The following is a 12,269-nucleotide window of genomic DNA, read 5'->3' as shown; positions in this document are numbered from 1 at the left end:
TCTGGTTGAATCCCCTACTGATGAAAGAAAAGGATGGATGGTGCTGTTGCAGCGTGCCCAGGGCACGGGCCGTCTCCATATTGCTCTTGATCACTTGAAGAGAATCATCGGCGGCCTTCCTGAACAGATTGTCTCCATTGAATGGCTTGTCCAAGACCCGAGCTTGTACCTCTTGCCTGAAGTTAGTGGCCTTCAACCATCCACAACGATGGAGGCACACTCTGTTCCCCATTTGACAGAACCCCTCTGTCTGCAATATCCCGGCCTATGGTAATGGCGTGGTCCGACGCAACCTCGCCCTCCTGGAGAATATCCATTGCCTCAACCCTCTTGTCCTCGGGGAGGAAGTCCAGTATCGGGGCCATCTTGTACCATAACTCCCGATCATACCTGGCCCGGAGAGGTAAGCCATTCACTGCCTTGACAGTCATCGCTGCCGAACATATAACGTTTCTCCCTACAGCATCCAAATTCTTCCCCTCGCCGTCTGGGGGATCGGAGGCTGAGGACGACGGATTGGATTATTTTTTCTGTACCGCAGTTGAGACCACTGATCCAGGTGATGGCTGTGATCGGAGACACTTGGGTGCTGACTCTGTGACCCGGTATTTCTTCCCTAGATAGTCTCTTTTCACCGGGACTGGTGCAGTGTTCTTCAGCAGCTCCAAACCCTCATCCCAGATGTCGTCCAGGAGAGGCACTGCTAGGATGGTCTTCCTTTTCGCCTCCCGGCAGTGATAGAGGCAACCCTCCTTCTTCTCCTCCGGTTGGAGTTGGAAAAGTTCTGATGCATGGGCGATCATGGAGTGAAAGGAACCCACTCCGTTGGGGGGAGAAGCCTTTGGCGGCAGATAGACATTGCCACCGTCACTGTGTCCGTCCACATGTCCCTAGGGGGAGACACTGGCAGTTGGAGAGGGGGCGTAGGATGCCTCTTCCTCTTCTTTGGCGGTGTCATTGGTGATGGCATTCTCTTCTGTATCTCTGACACCAGAGTGTGGAGGGTCAAAAGAATGTCATGAAACAGATCTCTAGGTGGTACCTGGGGAGAAGGGATGCTGTGCCCAGCGCCTATGTTGTCTCCCCGCTGACGTTCTCGCCGTCGTCACCATCATCACCTCCGACAGCCACCACTACCTGAAAGTTTCCATCGTCATCATTTCCCCTACTTCTTCCTGGATAGTGCCAAAGGAGGGGCTGTTAGAGGAGGGGCTTTGGGAAAGGACAGTCAATGGCTGGGGGCAGTGTGACCCAGAGCTCAGTGATTGGTTTATAGGAGAAAGACAGTTTATAAGTGAAAGTGGAACAGTTTTTTCTTTTACAAGGGATTCCCGGCTTGACGTAGGAGAATATTCAAGAGCATGTAAATCCATGCCAGACCTCATGCTGGAGAAATGTAAGTTTATATTTATATTCATATACAGGGAAGAACAATGCCCTTTTTTATCAGATAAGAACGAACAATACATTAGAGATCAGATTGGAAGTTAAGCAGTGAGCTTTGTACAATGGAGTGAGTTTGAGTGACATTCTGACCAGGTTGTGGAGGCGAGCAAACGGAACAGTCAACAGGAACAATACATGGGTGGACATACATAGATGTAGGACAATCAACATTAGACATTTTTAAGTGCAGGTAGGCAGTACGGTCAGCTGTGTTAGGGATATGACCATGATGGATGAAGTGCTAGAGTGGAGGAGGAACAGAATCAGGTTAGAGGCAGGGGAATAATGTTAATTTGAAGGAAAATAAGAAGTAGGTGAAGAGATTAACTCAGAATCGAGGAGGTAGGCTTGCAGTTTGGTTTTGTACAAATCGGTGTGGACAGTTTCTCGGATGTCCGGGGTAAGATAATTACATGCAAGTGGAGAAAAGGTAGTGTAGGTGGCAGAGCGGAGATTACAAAAAGGATTTGTAGCTTTGGATAGAGGAGGATAGATATGGTGGTGCCTAACCGTGGATAGATTTGTGAATAAGGAGATCAAATTTAAATCTGGACCCGCTTTGCATCGTCACCCATCCAGCCTGGTGATGGTAAGAGGAAGTAGGGGGGAAGTGAGGGAGTTCAAAGAGAGTCCTGATTGCAAAGTTAATGATCTTGTCGAAGGACAGAAAGCATAGTTGTGGGGACCAATGAAGATGCTGGCACAGTAGTTCAGTTTAGAGAAGACTTGAGTGGTCAAGAGATGCTTGGCAGGGTTGAAAGGGAGGAGGTGCCTGATTTACCTAATATGTAGGAAGTTGAGGTGAACCACCATTGCAGTTTTAAAGATGAAAGTAAAGAAGGCGTAAGAAGTGTCATAGATGACATAGAGGTTTCTAGCAGAAGAGGAGTAGGGGAGAGTGTCAGGTAGGAACTGGACGGGCAGGGGAAGAGAAGGGAAAGATAATTTGGCTGGGAAGAAGAGCACTTCTGTTTTGGTTTGCAATATTTAATGGCAGAGAGACAGTTGAAAATGTTGATGGAGAAATAAGAGGAGAGTTCAGGAAAGAAAAGAAGATGTGAGTTTTGTCTGAAAAGTGTTGGTACGAGAACCCAAAGGAAGAGATAGGTGCCCCGAGAGCAGTGGTGCGGAGTGATCAGGTGACAAGATCGCCTATGCAATCAATACCTGGTCTCTCTAATTGGGTCCCTGGTGTTGCTGGTATGAGGCAATTTCCTCCTGATTAGTGTTCGCAGAAGAGTCTCTTGTGGCCTTTACCTGGAGATAGGTTTGACTCAAGAATAAGCCAACCACGCTCAATATAATACTGATCCCAAAAGATTTGGGAAATTAGAAATTGAAATGAAGGGGCTGCCCACAAATCCCCATTTGTTAAACAGCGATTTGCAGGCAGAATGGTGCACAAATCCCTGTTTTTCAGCGCAAATAATTCCATGAATCAGCCTCCCAGTGTGGCTGTTCCTTACCTGTACGAAGGGTAAGGTGAGGAAAAATTCTCCCTCTTTTCAAAACGTGTGCGCCCTATTATAGGTGCACTCAAAGTGAAGCTGATCGGTTAAATATTTTCTAGAATTACCCGACAGCCCAAGCATGTTGAACAGCCATATTGTAAAAATTGAAAGATATACCACCCACTAATATTAAACCTAAAATATGTTTGGGCCTATATCATAGTAAAGGACCCCCAAAACATGTACTGAAATGTAGCTTTTATATTGGCTAAACGCAGAATAGCAAACGCATGGAAAAAGGAAGAAGGTCCGAGAATAGACAAATGGTTAGAGGATTTGAGAAAACAAAAAACCTCCTTGAGGAACGTTCTAGAGTTTTTAACAACATATAGCGATATATCTTGACATATAATCACATATGAAACTAACATTAAAATAAGTACACTGATGAGACACCCTATATATAATGACTTCCCATAAACAGAATAAATTGTTCAACAGACAATAAATGGCCAAGTGTTTGTCCATGAAGGAAGGGGCATGAAAGTTATTGTTTTATGTAAATTAGGTACAATTCAGAGATCCCATTGATTGCAAGATGTGTACTGATTTCTGTATGTCACTAGGGTAAAATAAGAAAGACATGAAAAAGAAAATGAGCCTTACTTGTTCGAGTTGATGCTGAGTAACTTGTTCTTGCGGAGTCTATGGTTATTCTATGGTAAAGCTGAACTGGGCAAGTTGGGTCTCTTATCGTGGTATATTCATCCTGAAGTCACAGATACAAAATCGTCCCGATTATTATAGTAGCATTTTCTGGAGTTCACATGAATACATGCAATGCAGAAGTCCACAAACCACTGGCAAGAAACTACATACCTCTTAAGGCTGGCCCAGATTAGATTTTAATCAAACATGTTACTTATAAACAATTGGCAGAAATATCTATCGTGAAAAGATTGATATCAGTTGTTACCTTAGTCCAGACAAAGATGAAAATGTTTTGCTTTTTAAGTACGTGTTTATGACCTTTGTATTCCCTGGCCAGAATAAAAACCTTTAATCCTGTGCTTAACACTTCATTTTACCCAAGGTAGCCAAGTTTATTTACAAATGCACAATGATCCATCAACTATTCTTTTACTGTCGAGAAGTTCTTAATCTGGGATTTGATTTGACTGTTTTAACTGACATAAAGCACATTCAATAAAAGGCTAAACAATAAAGTCCTAATTCATTGTCTCTAATTCATTGACTGAACAGATTTTAAACTCGCCAAATTCTAATGATCCATAAATCAGTGTTATGGGATTTTCTGCTCCTTCCAAGTAACGCCTCAATGCGACAAAAACATCCTTTTACAGCAACAGCTTGTTGTCAGAAATTGTAAGATATACTGCTGCAAACATGTTCCAGATTAAGAGACAAAAATATGTTACGAGTCCATCTTGTTCTTGTGTCTATGACTGCACTAATATTGCTCAGGTGCTGTGTCTAGTGGGGCTTCCTGGAGCACTTCATCCAGTGATCTGGGATGGGGCTAGAATCCTTTGTCAATTCCCCCAGAAATCTGATGTATAATCTCTAATAGTCATAAAGGACACAGAAGGTACATACACATCACTCCCAAAAAATAATATATTTGACGTCTTCAATGCGCTTTAGATTGGGCTTTGGAGTTCCGGTTGTGGATCATGTATTACCCACATATGTATTGATTTCAGGAAACCATCCAGTTAGAATCCTCTCGCAGAAAAGAATATATAAAACGCATCCTGAGAAATGCAATGTACACATCTTTGTTAGAATAAAGTGGCAGCGTTTGGGTGTGTTAAGGTCTAAATGGCATAACACCATATTCAAATTTCCAACAATGGGCCTCATTAGGAGTGTTGCGGTAAGGCAACAACATTCCGAGTTTGCTTGCGGGTGCCGCTCTGGACGCCTGGTTAGACCAGGCGTGCAGCGAGCGGCACCTGCGAACAGACCAGGATGGTAGCAGCGGTACCGTTATTAATGTTACCGCTGCTACCATCCTCCCCATTCGCATTGAGCCCTATGGGGGCTCAAATGGGAATGGTGACATACTGGGTCCGGGTCCCGCGAATGGGAATTACCGGGCCCTCCAAGGTCGGAATGGCCCGGTAAGTGCCCTTTTGCAGGACCTGGTCCCGAGTTTGGGGTTAGCCATGGCCTTATTAAGGGCATGGCTACCTCCAAACTCGTAATGAGGCCGATTGTGTTCGAAAAGTGGTCCTCTGTGAATCCTCATCCAGGTCTAATTGCAGGCTCTGACCAAATCTAATTTTGAGAAGCTCATTGACTCTCGATTTTGATACAACAACAGTGGAATTAGGGGTTCCAGGTGTTGGTCTTCACTGTGACCCTATTCAGATGAGCGATGTCTATGCCAGTGCTTAGTTCTGATTACTTCACTGGGGAAAAGAGAAGATGTATGGCCAGGCTGGGGATGCATAGGGTCTAATCAATACTGTTGCTACCGTTGTCATAAAGATATGTTTTTTGACGCGTTATTTTCTGGACCAATGAGCGCACACAGATCTTCCGTATTCAGTCTCGGTTTCAAAAACATATGGAAATCTTACGATTTGTGCGCAGATAATGGATCTGTTTCTTGGTCGTTGACCATTTTGTGGTATTCTACTGGAGTGCCTTGGATGGCTGAGCTTCCTGCTATCATCTGCACACCAGCATTTGGGTGCACTGTACAGGGTGCACTGTACAGTGCCTTGGTGTAAAGTGCTCTATAAATCATTGCATCAAATCAACCTCCTGCATTCTGCCTCCACTTCTACTTCCATGCACTAGGATTATTGCAAATGGATGGTACCCGTGCAACACTACATCAGTGATTAATATGTGATCAGCAATAGTGACTTCAAACAAGTGGGTTCTAAAGAGCACTCAAGACATTAAATATATATTTTGGGTTGGGGGCTTGTGTTAATAACCTCTGTGTTCATTTTTACTATTGGAGATAAGATATATTTCTGGGGAAAATGACCAAGTATTTTGAGCTCAGGCCACTGGAAGAAGCGCTCCCAGAAGGCCCCACTGTGCGCAGCAATTGGGCAAATTAGATTGAGATTTTAGGCGGCTTTCAACATTAAATCCAAAATACTAAGAAAGGCGAAAGGAGCACATGTGTTTTCATATGCCCCAGGTATGTTCTCTAATTTGCATCACGCAGTAAAATTGCTGGAGTTGGAATAACATGATGTGTAAAGAACTCAGGTGTTCTTTTATATCATCTCTGCACTGGAGGAATATCCTACGTTTGTCTGAATGTTGGATCTAGAAAATTCCAGTGTCGCCACTGTCGATAAAGGACTCACTGAATGACTCCCGCTACGGAAGGAAATGGAGAATGAAGGACCACATCCACCAGCTTTCTTCCTACTATTCATGGGTTTGTCCTTTCCTTCTTCCTTCTTATTTTTCCTCCTAGCGCACAAAAATGTCTCAAATTCACTAGAGCTCCTGTTTCTTTTATCCAAACAGTCATGGATGCCGGGGAACACCTACCTACATCAGGGAACATCTACCTGCATCAGGGAAGACCTACCTACATCAGGGAACACCTACCTGCATCAGGGAACACCTACCTGCATCAGGGAACACCTACATACATCAGGGAACACCTACCTGCATCAGGGAACACCTACCTGCATCAGGGAACACCTACTTGCATCAGGGAACACCTACCTACATCAGGGAACACCTACCTGCATCAGGGAACACCTACCTACATCAGGGAAAACCTACCTGCATCAGGGAACACCTACCTGCATCAGGGAACACCTACCTGCATTAGGGAACACCTACATACATCAGGGAACACCTACCTACATCAGGGAAAACCTACCTGCATCAGGGAACACCTACCTGCATCAGGGAACACCTACATACATCAGGGAACACCTACCTGCATCAGGGAACACCTACCTACATCAGGGAACACCTACCTACATCAGGGAACACCTACCTGCATCAGGGAACACCTACCTACATCAGGGAACACCTACCTGCATCAGGGAACACCTACCTGCATCAGGGAACACCTACCTACATCAGGGAAAACCTACCTGCATCAGGGAACACCTACCTACATCAGGGAACACCTACATACATCAGGGAACACCTACATACATCGGGGAACACCTACCTGCATCGGGGAACACCTACATACATCGGGGAACACCTACCTGCATCGGGGAACACCTACCTACATCAGGGAACACCTACCTGCATCAGGGAACACCTACCTGCATCAGGGAACACCTACCTGCATGCGGCTCTTTAGAGTGACATTTGGACTTATTTCTGACTGGAGATACTGAACTCAGGGTGCAACTCCAGTAATAAGAAGCCCTCGTTAAAATGGCGACTTGATTACGCAATAAACTGCACATATGCAGTGGCCTTCATTAAGATGCCAGCCATCCAAAAGTCCAGCACAGATAAGTCAGAAAAAAGATCATCCCTATTCAAATTCCTGCACTAGACTAGTTATTCACACATATAAAGAAACGTTGTGAATGGAATACAGTCAAAAAATGTTTATCAAGACATGTACCGGAGTGTAAATATACTTTTTAAACAATGCAGATACCTGAAAAATTTGGAGCTGCTTTTAAAAAATGTAAATGCAATACCACATACATAAAAAAAAGAGTTCTTCGTGCACAGAGTCAGTGAATTAAGCAAATACATTGACATATGGGGCACGAATGAGTGGCTGGATTTGCTATTCCAAGATGGCCACCACTGTTCCGCAGTGTGTTTTTCCTTCTGTTTTTGGCAGAGCAGCATAGGAAGAAAGAAAGCCGTTGTGCAGCAAGTGGTACTCAGTCAATCGTGACGTGGCAAAGGGCACTTTGTGTGCTTGGTGAGATTACAAATGTTTATGACTAGAACACAACACTAGTTAATTCAAGAATCTTTATGATCGAATTCTGCAAAAACTGGCCAATTTCTCCATTCATTACCCGTATTCCTGCCTTTTTAAAAAAAATGTTTTAATTTATATATGGTTTACATACGAAACCTTTACAATCACATATAACTCAGTACATCAGAAAAGTTCACATGCAATCATCATGGCATATTCTGCAAGAAACAAAGAAAATACAAAATAAAATAAAATACATACATCATCGCCTATTTTCATACACACACATTCCTCGAAATCCTAAAAGAGGTGGGAACCAAAAGGAAAAAAAAGAAGACAAAAAAACAAAACACATCTAACAATATAAAAGCTCTACTGTGAGAGATAAGATGTGTCTATTATTCTAAAGACCCATGTACCTAATAAGAGCACTATAGATGTCCGAATTAGAGGTACCTGATGTGTACCCTCCAGTAACATCCCAAAAATTAAAACAAATCTAAAATAGTCCTTCCACAAGCAGCAGTATTCAGGGTTAAAATGTCCCCGCAGTCAATGCGGGATCAGTGTAAAGGTCCAGAGAGTTAATGAAACCGGCCACTGGCAGTCCCGCCTTTTCTTTCTCTTAACCTTTCTTCATTCTGTAGAATTAAAATCGATGAGTCCAGCAATAACATCTTGCAAAGAACTAAAAGCCTCCTTAAATTTCACCTCTAAGCCTTGACAGACAGGGTCATCTCCATATTAGATGGAAGAAATTAAATTCTGAACTTCTTGCTATTTACTAATCAATTCATTCTTAATGATTGTGTTGGAAGATGCATCCTGGGCCTTTTTTGTATGGTCCCAGGAAAGGTTGAATGCTCCTTAAGTCGTGGTTTATGTCTGGTGGAGATAGATCCGCCTAATACAATTGCTTTTAAAAGTATTAACTAAGAATACAGCTCAGATTTCTCTTTTTTCTAGACCAGGGGACTACACCCCTGCCTTCATAAGAATTTGATATAGTGCTAAGAGGCCCTGCAGGGGAAAATGTGCCTGCCTTACTTCCCAAGCAGGCGCTGAGGATCCTGGACCGCTCAGCTCGGGGATTCTTCACTGGACCTGCAATAGAAGTCAATGAGATGTTGATGGCCGCCACCGCCGCTCCCAATGGTTGTTTATCATCAGACTCGTGGCCCGGTTTATTCTCTCATGACTCTGCATTGAACGCCAGCTTGAGGATCTGAAACACTAGTCTCAAAACGCAGGGGTCATATTTAGGACTTTTAAACGAACAAGTCATGCAACAGTTCATGCATTTACTTGTTGACCTCATGCTAATGTGTTGAATCGCAATCCAACATACACGATATTAATTCCTGTTCACTTTTGTCACATAAGAAGCTATTTTCTGGTCACACGTTTATTTATTTATTTTAATTTCGACTATTTCCTGACAAACCTGCCCTGAAAAAACATACTGTGCAGGTTCCTGTGAAACGCAGCCTAGTCCGTATTTGCTTCTTTCGATTTGCTGTACAGCATAAGCGCTTGCATACATACACACCTAAAAGGTGGCACATTGCAATATTCTGGGGGTAGTCTCCAATGCAATGTAATATTTTACCCAATCAGGAACTGGTCCCTTTTCAAATTCCTACCGTTTCGCTATAAACATATCTGCGGGATCGCCCCCTCCCACTCAGCAGCCTGACCCTTCCTCCTGCCAATGCACAACACACAATCTATACTCTAACACACAATCTGCCTGTCGCGTACCCTGCCCTCTCTGCACATCTTCGTCCACGCCTACGCCCTCCTTGCTCCCCATCGCTGGATTCCTCTTCCACCCCAGATGAAAGACATCGCTGATATAATGCAGCAGACGTGACACCCAACCCCACCACATCCTTATGTGGGTGGCCCACGTTTGGGGCCGCCTCCTAGGGGAAGTGACGTTGTGTTAGGGAGGGGGGCGGAGGGACGTGGGCAGTTCCGAAAGGTTATGTAGAAATAGGCCTTTCCCTTATTTCTCCCCTCCCTGTCTCTCTTTCTTGCTGTTTTCATTACATACCTCAATGATTTGCCTCACCCTCATTGCTCCAACCCTGCCAGGCTTCCCCTTGTAGCTGCTCTCAATCTCCTGCTCTTCTATTCTACAGTCTACCTATCCTGCTTCCTCCAGCCAACATATTCTGGGGATTCTCTGCTTCACCTCCCCACCCTGGGTACCCTTCTGCCTAATCATCTCCTCTCTGTCCAAAAATGTCTTTTTAGGCCCCTCCTGCCTAGGCACCTCTGTATTAAAGACTGCTTTCTTCTCTCTTTCCTCCGTGGTTCCTCTCACCAGCACCCCCTTCACTTCTCTCACCAACTGTCCCTTAGACCCTTGTGTAACCAGAGCTAACTTCATAATCGTCCAACCTCCTGGGTCCTTCTCTCCCCAGCCTCCAGATTTCCTCTCTACCCAACCTCCTGGGTCTCTGTGGCCTGGTCATTCCTCTACCAAACCTCCTGGGGCTCCGCTGCCTGGGCATTTCTCTGCCAGCCTCCCATGTCTCTGCTGCCTAGGTATTCCTCTACCCAACCTCCTGGGTCGCTGCTGCCTCGGCATTCCTCTGCCCAGCCTCCTGGGTCTCTGCTGCCTAGGTATTCCTCTACCCAACCTCCTGGGTACCTGCTGCCTGGGCATTCCTCTGCACAGCCTCATGGGTCTCTGCTGCCTGGGCATTCCTCTTCCCAGCCTCCTGGGTCTCTGCTGCTTAGGTATTCCTCTAACCAACCCCCTGGGTCTCTGCTGCCTGGCCATTCCTCTGCCCAGCCTCCTGGGTCTCTGCTGCCTGGGTATTCCTCTATACAGCCTCCTGGGTCTCTGCATCCTGGGTATTCCTCTGCCCAGCCTCCTGGGTCTCTGCTGCCTGGGTATTCCTCTACACAGCCTCCTGGGTATCTTTATCCTGGGTATTCCCCTACCCAGCTACCTGGGTCTCTATTGCCTTGGTATTCCTCTGCCCAACATTATTGGCCCTGCTGCCTGGGCATTCCTCTGCCCAGACTCCTGGGTCTCTGCAACCTGGGTATTCCTCTGCCCAACATTCTGGGCCCTGCTGCCTGGGCATTCCTCTGCCCAGCCTCCTGGGTCTCTGCTGCCTGGGCATTCCTCTGCCCAACCTCCTGGGTCTCTCCTGCCTGGGTATTTCTCTGCCCATTTATCTGCTATCTATAAAGGTGAGATTATCAGGACTAAATAGGAAACTTAGAATGAAAGGATTTAGAATGCCAGTTCCAGTACAAAGGAACGAATTATAATCCTGAGGGAACTAGAATCACCATAGTCCCTGACGACTCTTGCCCAAAAAACAAACAATGGTGCATGGACATCCAAAATGGTCTCTCCGACAAAATTGTCACCCTCCAAAACAAATTAGCAGCCACAACGCTCAACCTCGATAAGTCAGAGATAGACCAGAGACTACTAAAAACCCTGCCCTTAATAAACTCCAAGAATTAAAATTTGTCCAAGTTACTAGAGGTCGAAAAAATAATTGCTTCCTTGAAACCATTGAGATGCCAAGGCGACATTTGCCCGGCACGAATAATTAAAGAAGCAGCCAGAGACCTTGCCCCATTCATCACCAAATTAATAAACGCTTAGTTTATGACCTGCCAGGTACCCACTAACCTTAAAGACGCGTGGGTTTTACCCCTACTAAAGAAAGCTACACTTGACCCAACCATCCCAACTAATTATAAGCCCAAAACGACTGTTACCTTCTTGCTCAAAATAATTGATAAAGCGACATACCTCCAAATCCAGCAATTCCTAGAGGCTAATAATCTCCTAGGGTTTAGACAATCGGGCTTCAGGCATATCCACGGAACTGAAACTTCACTGATCGATCTAAAAATGCTAATAGATCAACTGAAAGATAATAGACAACGCACGCTACTCCTCCTACTAGACCTCTCAGCTGCTTTGATTTAGTGGACCATAATATACTCTGTGAACACCTTTCATCAGCAGCAAATTTCTCACAAAATGCTGCAGACTGGATTAAATCATTTCTAAGCAATAGATTGATGAGAGTCTTCTCTCCCTCTGCCGCTGTGGACCCAGCCCCCATTAAATGCGGAGTGCTGCAAGGCTCTTGCGTCTCTCCAACTATGGATAATGTATTTACTAAGCCTTTATTTGACAAATTGGATCACCTGGGTGTCAGCTACACAAACTACGCAGATGACACCCAGATACTCATACCTCTCTCGGGGAACTATGACTTAGACCTTGCCTTAATAGACAAAATCTATCTCATCATCCAGGAATGGATGGCAGCCCATAGCCTCTGCCTGAATGATGAGAAGACTGAAATTCTAATCCTAGGTGCCCCCAACAACATTAACAAACTTGATGCGCAGTACTCTTTCTTTAACATAAGCGGCAACTTCATTAAAACTGCCAAGGAAACTAAAACTCTTGG

General features: G+C 44.9%; 1 long non-coding RNA gene across 3 annotated transcripts in view; it reads right to left on the bottom strand.

Moving 5' to 3' along the window:
• Positions 1 to 12,269, bottom strand: part of LOC138515669 (uncharacterized) — a 111,195-nt gene that overhangs the window by 83,498 nt on the left and 15,428 nt on the right. For all 3 annotated transcript variants that reach the window (XR_011282146.1, XR_011282145.1, XR_011282147.1), the window contains exon 2: positions 3,564 to 3,666. This is a non-coding gene — a long non-coding RNA (uncharacterized lncRNA). The remainder of the gene's footprint in view (positions 1 to 3,563; positions 3,667 to 12,269) is intronic.

The sequence above is a fragment of the Ambystoma mexicanum genome, chromosome 6q (assembly GCF_040938575.1).
Source record: "Ambystoma mexicanum isolate Mex_15411 chromosome 6q, UKY_AmexF1_1, whole genome shotgun sequence".
Classification (NCBI taxonomy): Eukaryota; Metazoa; Chordata; class Amphibia; order Caudata; family Ambystomatidae; genus Ambystoma; species Ambystoma mexicanum.
This window is presented reverse-complemented; position numbering and strand designations above follow the sequence as displayed.